The sequence below is a fragment of the Taeniopygia guttata genome, chromosome 2 (assembly GCF_048771995.1).
Source record: "Taeniopygia guttata chromosome 2, bTaeGut7.mat, whole genome shotgun sequence".
Classification (NCBI taxonomy): Eukaryota; Metazoa; Chordata; class Aves; order Passeriformes; family Estrildidae; genus Taeniopygia; species Taeniopygia guttata.
In genome coordinates, this window is record NC_133026.1 from 73663557 (window position 1) to 73675153 (window position 11597).

Below are 11597 nucleotides of genomic sequence, written 5' to 3' on the forward strand. Positions count from 1 at the left end.
CTTGTTAGGCTAATTTGGATCTCATCCTGTCGATGAAAGATCAAGGAGCTCAAAGTGGAGATAGGGAGACATGTCCAGATAACGAGATACAGCAAAGCATTTTTAAAGATATTGAAGGATTCTGGTGGACTGGGCAGATAGGTTAAATCTGCCACTCATTCACTTTCAGGGACTGAACTGTGGAGTGCTAAGCCATATCTGCTGCTGTATAAAGTAAAAGAGATCCATCCAAATTGTATGGTTAGTGTGAACACTCTCATTCTCTCTTGTAAAACACTTCAGATATTACATAGTCTTAGTAACAAAATGAAATAAAGCCATTATACCATCTTGGAATGGGAAAATATGTTCAAAATGTTTTTTTCCTCAGATTTCTTCTTTTTTTTTTTTTTTTTTTTTTTTTTTTTTTCCCACAACACGTGAATCATCATTTCAACCATTCTGGAATGCTTTCAACAGATGAACCCAGCATAGTCGTTTTATTACAGGCTGCATTACAGTTTTGTAATATACTCCACAGTCATTACAGGTTTTTTATCTCTTTCCCAGAGACCATTTTAAAGGACTACTTAATCCCTAAAAATCATAATTTCTCTAGTTTCTCAAAGCTTTTTGAGAAAGTTGTTTTGGTTTGTTTATTTGTTTGTTTTTAATATTGCAGCCTTCCTAATGGCTTCAGACCCACGGCAAATAGAAGTTCCAAACCAATCTTATTGTAAAAAGACTGTTCAAGCTAATGAACTGCCAGTCTTGGTATTTTATGTTTTGAAATCCTTTTAATGTCAAGATTGCCTTTCTGAATCCTCAGTTGAGTTAAAACAGACCCAGTTCAATTGCTTCTGCAAATTCACCTTTCTTCTATAGGATTGTACTTCAAGAAATCTTGTTTCATTCAAACATTAAACGTATCGATTTGACATCATATGTGACCCTTTCATCTGTCTGACCTGTATTTCCTTGTGTGAGTTTCTCAGTTGCTTCAAATAAGGACAGATTCTTTTCAATTCACATAGCATGTTATCTGAAGATCTCCCGCCTGCTTTCTTCACTTGCTTGAATGGGAAGACATGAATGTTGTCTTTTCTAGACTGAATATCTGAATTTTCTCTTTTCTAGTCTACTTTTACCTACCAGTGTGCTTCTATCTACTAGAATCAATTTCAGTTTGAAAGAACATATCAAAAAATCTCATTACTAAAATGGCCAAAAAGAATGCATAACATTTAGAATTTTAAAAAGCCAAAACAAAACATTGGAGCAATATTATTCTAGAGAATGCCATGTATCTATGAAAAGTAGAAAAAACTTTTATTTTCAAATGCACTTATAGATCACCATTTTGCATCTGTTTTTTTTTTTTTTTTGAAAGCTCTGGCACCATATGCAGTTCAAGAAGGAATCACACCAACACAGGTAGGGGAAGAAACCCTACATAGATATATAGTAGCCCTGAACAAACAATTAAGGGAAATTGAAAAATATGTGGCTGGAGCTCAGACCAGAGAATTAGATGAGCCAGTACATGATGTACAACCTGGGGATTATGTATATGTTAAGTCTTTTGCAGAAAAAAGCCTGGAACCACAGTGGGAAGGACCCTACCAGGTGCTCCTCACTACCTTTACTGCAATCAAGATCAAAGAACAAAAAGCCTGGATCCATCACTCCTGAGTGAAGAAAGTCCCTGAGGGAGTCTGGAAAGTGACACCAGGTGACAACGAGCTGAAGTTGAAGCTCACCTGCAGCAGTGAATAAATGGACCTATAGAAATTATGGACATGATAGAGAAGGTCGTAACTATTATCACTATCGCCACAGTTGTAACAGGAGCCAATACAATATCACACAAGTACAACGTAACTGAAATATATCAGTGTCAAGGAAAGGCCTATGATCCCCACTCTCGTAGGGCCCTGAATGAGATTATAAAGGTTACAAATGCACGTTTGTGGGAAGGGAGAAATGTTTGGGGATGTAACTATGCATTTGTGCAAGATGGGTTCCATGAGGCTTACCAACCACCCATGAAACTCATTTGGATTAGCCCTGAATGCTGTGACAAATGTTTGAGTAGATGTCCTGAATTTAGACTAAAATTGAGGGATGTGACTTCTCATATCAGGCACCTGTAGTATCACACCAGTATATAAAAGCCAATTTAATTACTGTACAAGAAATAGTGCCCGTGCCCATAGAAATGAATTTGACTTTAGTTGCTCAATTGTTAAAACATCAGGAACTGAGAGAAATTTTAAAAGAGATTAGAGATGCAGGGAAAAATACTTTAATTACTATACACCATGACACAGAGACCATGAAAGGAGTTTTTAAACTATTTGAAGAACACTTGTCTCATCATTGGTGGGATGTGCTTTTTGGATGGTCACCAACAGCAACCGGCATACTTAATACTTTAATTCATCCTATTATTGTGTTGCTTATTTTAGTTAGTCTAAGCTTGATTTTGTCTGTTGTAATACTTGTTTGGAATTGGAAAATGATACGACGAATGACAGCCCTAACTTCACTATCAAAAGCATATGGCTTAGTTTTGAAAGAAACTAGACAAATGTCTTGGGCAGATGAAGAAAGGTCTATATATTGAGTAAAAGAATTTACTCATTCCAAAGAAGAAGTGGGGAATGAAACGTAAACTTTAAGGCATTTAGAGATTTTGAGGAGCTAAGAGAAATAAGTCTTACTAGAGTTAATTAAAAAAAAAAAAAAAGAATAATAAATGAGTAGGCCTTGATGAAGTAAGGAGTTAGTAGTTAACTAATAATTAATTGCTTGTCAGCACAATGTTTAGTTAGCTGGGTTTATAATGAAGAATATAGAAACTGATAAATAGCTTTTAGGAACATAAGACAATTGTGGGCCTCCTCTGTTCTGAAACCAATTGAAGACAAGGAATGGGAGTTCTACCAAGAGTTCATTTGTCATACTTGCATTGAAAAGGTAGAAAGGTGAGGACGAGGAAGACTTCATTTACTTCCTCATTTTGGGACCCCTCCCCATAAAAGGGACCACCGACCCATTTCAAGGGACAAACTACGCATGCTTAATAGCTTTTGGAGTGATTAGCATACGAAGCGGGGAATGGGATGTACCAAAATTATGAATATGTATTTGTATTTTGTATATTCAATACTTGTATGGATAAAAAGACTCTGTAATCACCTGGAAGGTGTGGTGTGTATTTGGGAGCTATCCCGCACGCCGCCCGGCGTCGTATAAACATACACTTTCTAACTTTAAACTGTTAGAGAGTTTTTGTCCGTCACAGTTGGATATCGATACTAGATCAATATCCATATTTTTTTAATAAATAATTTCCTTTTTGAGGTTGTTCAGCTCATTAATCTGGTAAGAAAGCAGCTCAAAAGAAAGACAAAACCAGAAAAAAGTGGCAACAGGATGCCACTTCACCCATATGTAGTAAAGCGTTAGGTCAGTCTGTCACTATCCTCTTAAAGCGGGGTGTCGTGATGGTTCGTTAGCCAATCCCAAAGTGCAAAAGACAAACAGCAGGGGACTATCAGTTTAATCACAACAAATGCACCTTTATTAGGGGCCAAAAACAATAAATGTGATAGTGGGGTCAGAAAAGAAATAAAAAAGGATAGAGAGAGAGAGAGAAGGGGGGATGGGAATAGCTACCAACACAGGCAAGATCCTCACTGGTCCAGATGATGGGGATCCATCTTGTTGTGTTGGGGAGAGTCTCCAAAGTCCTACTTAACCCAGGGGTCCAGTTACAGTCCACAGAGGAAAAGGGGGGAACATGCAGAACAATGAGAGTCTATTGAAATTGCTATGGGGGGAACAGGTGTATCTACAGAAAATCATCCAGGCAGAACAAACACAATGAAGAATAAGTCCATTGAAGTTACTGGAGAAGAAAAGGTCGTGTCATTCTCCCCTCCCCTACTCTCTGTGGTAGGGGTCTCAGTCTCAGTCCTTGGGGAGAGGGTTCTTGATCTCTGTCTGTCACAGTAGTAATGAGGCAGATGAGGGGTCTTCAGTGAGAGACCACCAGAGTCACCCCAACAGTTCATTCGGCTTAAGGGTGGAGAGTGAAGCAGGAATTGCAGTAGGCTGCTCCATGCTGGGTCCACGCTGGGTCTTTGCCAAGTCCTTGCCAAGTCCTTGCCAAGTTCTTGCCAGGCCTTGTTTGGAACAGAACGTAACGGTACAGCGGCTGCACCTGCACTGTTGCCTTCTCCAAGCTGGAATTGCAGTGGGGGAAGGGAGTTCCTTCTCGTGGCAATCGGCAGGCAAATGAGTGAGGGTATTCAGACGGCCTCTTACACAATCTTGTAGAAATATGTCTGTCATAGATGCAAAGCAATGCATAGTACTATCTTTTTGGAAACTTTCTCATTGCTACTGAATACCTGAATCATCAGGATGGTTTAATGGTTTAAACTCAGCCCTCTAAGATACTCCCCAAACTGTTGCAATAGAATAACTTTACCAGGTGAAGAGCTTGCTATGAAGAACCTGAACGTGATGCCAAGAATGCTTTGTTGTGGATTACCATTGTTTGTGATCATTTATCCCTTCCCCTACCATGTAGGTATAGGAAAAAATTAAGGAGCCACAAGGTGTTTCTAGCTGTTCTTGTCTTTTGCGATAGTAAGGATTTAGGGGAGTAAACAAAACTGTGGTGAGTTTTGCTATTGACTTCATTGCTTTTTCACTTTGAAATTACCTGTGTTGCATTTCAGCTTACCCATCAGTATCATGAGAAGAATAATACCTTCCTTCCTGCTCAAAAGATGTTTAGTTATGTCTGTGGTGATGTCATGGTCTTAAAAACTAAAAACTTTGTCATTGAAAGGAAGTATTGGCATACCACAAGGTAACTGTAGTGTACTGTGTTTCCTCCTCAGCTTCACTGTGACTGTAGAATTTGAATTAGCAGTTCCAAAAATTTGTCTTAACATAATCTGGTGACATATCTCAATAGAGCAGGATGTGCGACTTGGAGAATTATAGAATCACTTTGGTTTGAAAAGACCTTTAGGAACATTGAGTCTAAATGTAATTAGCATATCCAAGCAGAAAGAAATGTCTTGCTGCTTGAAGAGAGCATGTGGTTTATCTGGTAAGCTTTGCAAGTATTATTTCCTGTTTTCCAATTCATTTCTACAAATCATATTATTAGGTATTGAGAAGTCATGCTGTATAAAAATATTGAATGCTATACTTCCAAGTTAAGACTATTTTTTTTCCTGGAACTTTAAAAAAAAACTATGCCTATCTGGATTCTTCCCCACACTCATATGAAAATAATTGAAATATTCTATTTTGACCTTACATGGTGCAATTCTATTCAGCAATTCAAGGCTCTATTATTAGATTGTTTCCATGGTTTTCTGGCTATTCTAACTTCCCAGAACCACTCTTTGCAGCTCCATATTTTTACACTAAGGCATCAGAGGGGTCTATGAGAAATTTGAATGTGAAGGAGAACTAAAATGCAAAATAGACGTGACATACTTGACATATTTCACTTCAGAAAGTTACAGCATGCTTAGACGGGATGAAATATGAAATAAATCAACATAACACAAGATTTCTGAATCTTGGAAATCTATTTACCTGAACTTTGAGTCAGTTTGCAGGACTCTGTGAAAATGCAAATGTGAAGTCCAAGGAATAGAGCAGAAGATGCTCTGAATAGAGCAGGGTTACAGAAGATTGCTCTGAAGGGTGCTGTAAGCAAGATTGAATCCTGTAAAGTTAGCAGCTGCTTCTGCTGGTGCCAACATAGAAAATCTGTGCCACCAGCCTAGTTTTCTGGAGACATTTGAACTGTACCTTCTTGAGGGCTTGCAGATGTGAATGAATCTGTCCTTTGATATTTTTTTTCTTTTGAATGTGTATGACCTGATCTGGTATTGTGTACCGTATCCTTTTCTAAGCAGACACATTTCAACTGTTTGAAAGCATTAGTTGAAAGTTAGGTTGCAATTATGAGTTGGTTGTCAAAAGAATTAATTTTCTGTTTGAAGGAAAATATCAATAGAAAAATTCAATCCACTCCTATGATACAGATCCATTTTGAATTGACGGGGTAATTTGCATTAGTGGTTGTACTGCATGTGCAAGAAATATGACTTGCTTGGTTTGTAATACTGATAATAGTCCTCTTTGTATTACTATAAGAATCAAATCTATCATCATTATTTTCCTATTATTATTGTGCTGTAAAAGAAAAATAGTTTTGCATGAAGCAAGGAGTAAAATGCAGGTATTTAGCATCATTCTTGCAGGTAGTCCTCAATTCTGAAAATACCTCTCTGAAGCTGCATCAAACAGGAAAGCTAGACAGATGGCAGAATGCAGAACTTACCATTTGGGATCGAGTACAAAATAAAAGCCAAGAAATTCTTCATGGATGCTTCCTAAGTACAAAGGCGCCATGAATTCATGTTGAAAAATAGTCAATGTGAAACTTGTTTGATGAATAAAAAACAATGCTAATCAAGAGACTACAGTGCCAAGTGTGCTACAAAGCATTTTTGTAATTAATATAATTTCCAGCATGAAAAAATACTGTTTTTCTTGTAGATTGTTTAAGAGTGCACAACAGTTTGAAAAAAAAGTACTTTTCTTTTCTATTGATAAGAACTGTGTATCATTAGAAGAGATACTGTCAACAGGTTTTTGAAAACAATGTTATTTTCAAGGTTAGTTCTATTCATAAATAGTTCACATGAAAAAATTGGATCTGCTGTTAATCCTGAAGACTCTTCAAGGACAATGTCTTTGTTGCATTCTCTTCTCACTAGTACAGGAGCTCAGTCTTACCTGCATTCAAATGCTTTTTGATGTTCCTGATGCATGGCCTAGGCATCCTTGTCTCCATGACCATCATGATTTCCATATCAAATGATGAGAATTTCTGTACATGATTGGTAAAATTGTCATAACATTTATGTAAAGTAAATTGGAAGTTTTTTCTCTAAAGGAATCTCTTCCTTCCTAATGCAAACCATTGGCCATAGCAAAACGACTCAGTTTTTCAGGAAGTGAAATAATACGCCTGCACTGTACAGTTTTCTCAATTTTTTTTTCACCAGAAGAAGAAAACTACTGTTTTCTTCTTCTTCTATCATCACCTTAGACTGACTTTATTCAAAATAATTTTAAACCTTTGAATTTCTATTTCTAGCTAATTACTTTCACAATATGCTATAGTGTATCTTTTAAAAGGCCATTTGTACATATTCAAAGGGCTTACTTTTATGATATTAAGAAACAGTTATACTTCTATTAAGAAAACATAAAGGCGCAGTCATATTTTATGTTCACCCAAATGAAAAAAACCCCAATGATTAAAAAGATACCAGCAAATGACAGGTGTAAGACAGTTGCAGCAGGTTTTTTTCAGAACAATGTGCAGTCCTTCCCAATTCTATTTTTCCCTCCGATTATTTAGTACAGGAATATTTTTACACAGTCTTCTAATAGTGGCATGTTACTACTGGGGTAGAGTATTGCCCTGCCAGCATTGGAATTTACTCTGTTGTAGTTGTGTTCAAATTTGCTGATGGGACAAGGTTTTTTTGATGAAGACACTTTAGCAAGCAAGAGAGCCTCTTAGTCTTTAGATGCTGAGTCCCAGAAAAAAGATGAATGAGGTGATGACGTGTTGGGAAGGGTAGATAAATATGATTAAGAACCACAACAGTACAGCCAGGACGAATATAACGCCCCCTACTGGCTGGACAATACCCTCACCTACAGAGGGTTCCAAAAGCCAAATGGACTGTTCCATGTCACCCCCCAGAATCTATGGTTCACCCCACACCTGTAACCCTCCCCTGAAACATCAAGTGTCTGTGACCCCATTGGCCCAGGTCTTGTTCCAGCCCACCTTGGAGCGCCCCTGATAAAGGGTCTCCGGGGGGCTGGACGCCCTCTTGGATCTTCCCCTCTCCTCCTGGAGCGTCCTCCGGGAGTCCCTGCTCCCCCCTTTGTCTCTCCCCTCCCCCATCACGTTAGGCCCAGCCACGTGCTGTGTCTAGCAGCTCGAGGCAGGGCCTTTCTGCGTCCCGAATAAACCTCATCCCCCAAGAGCAACCACAGAGATCTCGTTTGTATCTGTCCGTGGAATACAAATAAACGTCTTTACAATGACGTGCCTTGTGTTCTGGAGATCAAAAACTTCCTTCTGGGGTCACCCGCGTCTTTGTACAGAAAGTGCACAGAAGGGTTGGAAGCTGCACTTTTACGCTCTTTGCATTCAGCACTAAATCTGAGACAGAACTTGCCCCAAGGTTTGTGCAAAAATACTTTTTTTCCTGCAACTGTTAACCAGACAATATTTCTGGGAAAATTGGCAGTGGCAAAAAGCAAGCCCTTCCCGGGAAATTGATCAAAATTGTTTAAAAGTTGTTCCCATTCACTGTTGCTAAGCTCTGCTGTCTAGCTGTCAGATATGGTTGGGACCATGTTGAAATAATTCAAAACAATGGACTGATGCTGCAATATTGAGTCAACATAGGTATTTTCCATAAGTGTAATTTAAAAAATATTTCTATTGGTAAAAATGAGTTGAATATAAGAAAATAACAGCATGGTAGGAAAAAAATGACATCAATAAAATGAAGATGCATAGAATTCTTCTTTTGAAGTTACACTGAGAGAATATTTTCTAAAAAAGGTGGTGAAACTTAAGAAGTAGGAGTACATTCCACATGACTGGTGCACAAGTTCATCTTTCCAACTTACAAAAACCATACGATTAAAAGACAAATTTTCTTCCTTGTGGAAAAGTAGCCTATTAGTAATTTTATCAAAGGCAGGATTCTGTCAAGTATTCCTACAAGACAGTAGTAGTACTATGAAAAACCTTTTGGCATGTATTTAACTCCAGGAAACTTGAGAAAGAAGAGTTCTTTGCTGCAAGGTGTGCTTCCTATTTGCTACTGCTGCTTGAATATTGTCTAAAGAAAACTTGTCAAAATAAGACTATTGCATAGAAGTAACTATAAATACCTATTCAGTTCCAGCCAATTTTAACTAGAAAGTATGAGACACACACTCTAGTTAAATAGTCTAGTGCATAGATGGAGTATACCATCACTAGTAAAGGTGGACTCTATAATGGAGTAAATGCAGATTATTTTCAGGGAAGGAAATGATTGGAAAGCTAAGTGCAATCCCTTGACTTGACAAGAAATGGCGTCCAGTAATCCCAACCAGAAACATATAGAACTCCATTTTGAAATGGGTTGTTATTATGGTCCTCTGTTCTTCCTATATGAAGAAACTGTATTTTGAATCAATCTTCAAAATGATATGGCTAAAGACCTTAGATGCCTCAAATTTTTTTTTCCCCAGAAACAACTGTCTCAAAACCTCTTTAAAGCTGAGTTTTTCCTTTAAGATGCCATATTTTAAAATAGCATCTTGTAGTTTAACAGGGTATTCCTTTTGGAATCCTGGATGATGAGAATTTTAGACTTTCTGTGCTGAAAGGCACAGACCCACAAGAGAACACTGCATTTCATTTGAGGCTTTGGAGAAGACTTCAAAAATCGATTTATAGTACTGGGATTACTGGGCATGTAGTTGGTTAGAAGTGTTTAATATCAAAGAGTGGAAAACTTAGAGATTGGGGTTTTAGAATATAGAAATAAGTATGAGACAAGACGGAGGTGTTAGGGTGGAGACAGGTTATTCTTCTTTACCTTCTTCTTCCTTCTTCTTCATGGGTTTGGGTGATGTTTTGTGATTGGACAGAAAGGTCTGCATTGCAAGCTTTGGGAGATCAGTTACTGGGTTAAGAGAGAAAATAATCTTGGTGTCCTTTCTTAATTGGATAGTTTAGTTTTAAAAGACCTTGTAACAAGAGTTAGTTAGCCATTTTGTGCCTTGCTAATGAAAAGCTGCCAAACTCATGGTTGTGAGACTGTTTCACTGATAAGTAATAAACACTGGAGTCTGAACATGGAATGCTGTCTCAAGTGCCTTCAGTCCTAACTGCAAGAAACCGATATATTCCAAATATCATTTGCAAATTTAGACTAAAAGTAGCACTCTTCCCAGTAATTTTTTTAATAGCTCAGTGCTAATATAGGCAGCAAAGATGAGAACAAACTGCAGCTCTTTCTGAAACATCTTGAACAAATGCCATTGCTTATGTTCTAATCATTTACTTCACCAAGATACCTAACAACGAAGAAAAGGTTGTGAAAGCATTATTACTAGTATCATATGGCAATGTGTGGGTGTGATTTATCAAGTAGAATTTGTATTGAATAGATGATACTTAGCAAACAGCAGATTACGGATTTTTTTCCGATCTCAGACTGATGTTGTGTCACTATAGGACACGAGAAAGCACGACGTTAGTCGCTGCTATTGTAAAGGTAAAAATGGGCAAGTTTATTTTCTGACTCCAGCATTTATAGTTTTCCAAAAGTAACAGTGGATTGGAGGGTGAAAGTGTCACCTCTCCAATGACACTGGACAAGCTACCAGTCCACCAAATTTCTCCACCTCTCTGAAGGAATGCAAAAACAATAAGTTATTTACAGAAAGTGTGTGAGAAAGTTTGCTACCAGAATGTAAACTCAGAAGGCTTTAGAAAATCTTAAAAATCAGGGTGACAATGTTGCACGTCAGTAATTGAATAAAAAGATAATGAGAATGATTACTTTTTGATTCAGTGAAGAAGAAACTTAATTATACCCTACCATGGACATCTGAATCTTATGAATAGACAGTGTCTGATTTAGAAAAAAATAAAGAATTATCACAGTTGAAAGAAACATATGACCATAAAGACTTTGCTGATGGAACACAGCCTATTCATCGGCTGAAATGGAGCAGGTAGACAGGACATATGAAATATGTGTTGTGGATCAAACATTTATTTTCTAAAGTGATGCTGACAGATGGTGAACTCACCAACTTAGATATTGTACAATAGACAAGGGTACATAACTTGCTACACTTCCCTGAGGAATCATCATGCAGGGATTTTCCCCTGCATCTGGGAAAATGTGCCTCCCTTTTTCACAACACTTTTGCAGCAGCTTTCTTAGGCCTGATCAGCTGGTATGGAGGGTGAAGGATCAGCAGCAAGGTGACTGGCCGGGGTCATTTGCTTCAATGGATTTTGATCTACCAGATCTTTTGATGATCAGTTTCAGCCCTGTATGTCAAACACAGCCTTTAAATGGTGCTAAACAATTTCTCAGGCTGTGGATCACATGAAAAAGTACTTTCTGGTATCTCTACTGGGCCATATGCTGTTTATTCTCTCCCTCAACTTCTTCATCTATTTCACATGAGCTATGTTCAAGGTCCACAGGATACTTTTCACCCAATCTTGAGGCCTGCTGCAGTAAGAATGATGAATATATCACACCTGGAATGAATTTTCCAGTTTGGCTAAAATGTATTGTGCACACAAATCCAGTGAGAAGGTGTTCCTTGTATCCCCTGAAAAACCTTCACTAGTACCAGTGTTCTACATAAACAGTATTTTAGTCTGAAATAAAAACTTTTTCTGAGAGTGTCTGAGAGATTTGTATGAAGCACAGATATTTGATAGATGTAATTTTGAATATCAG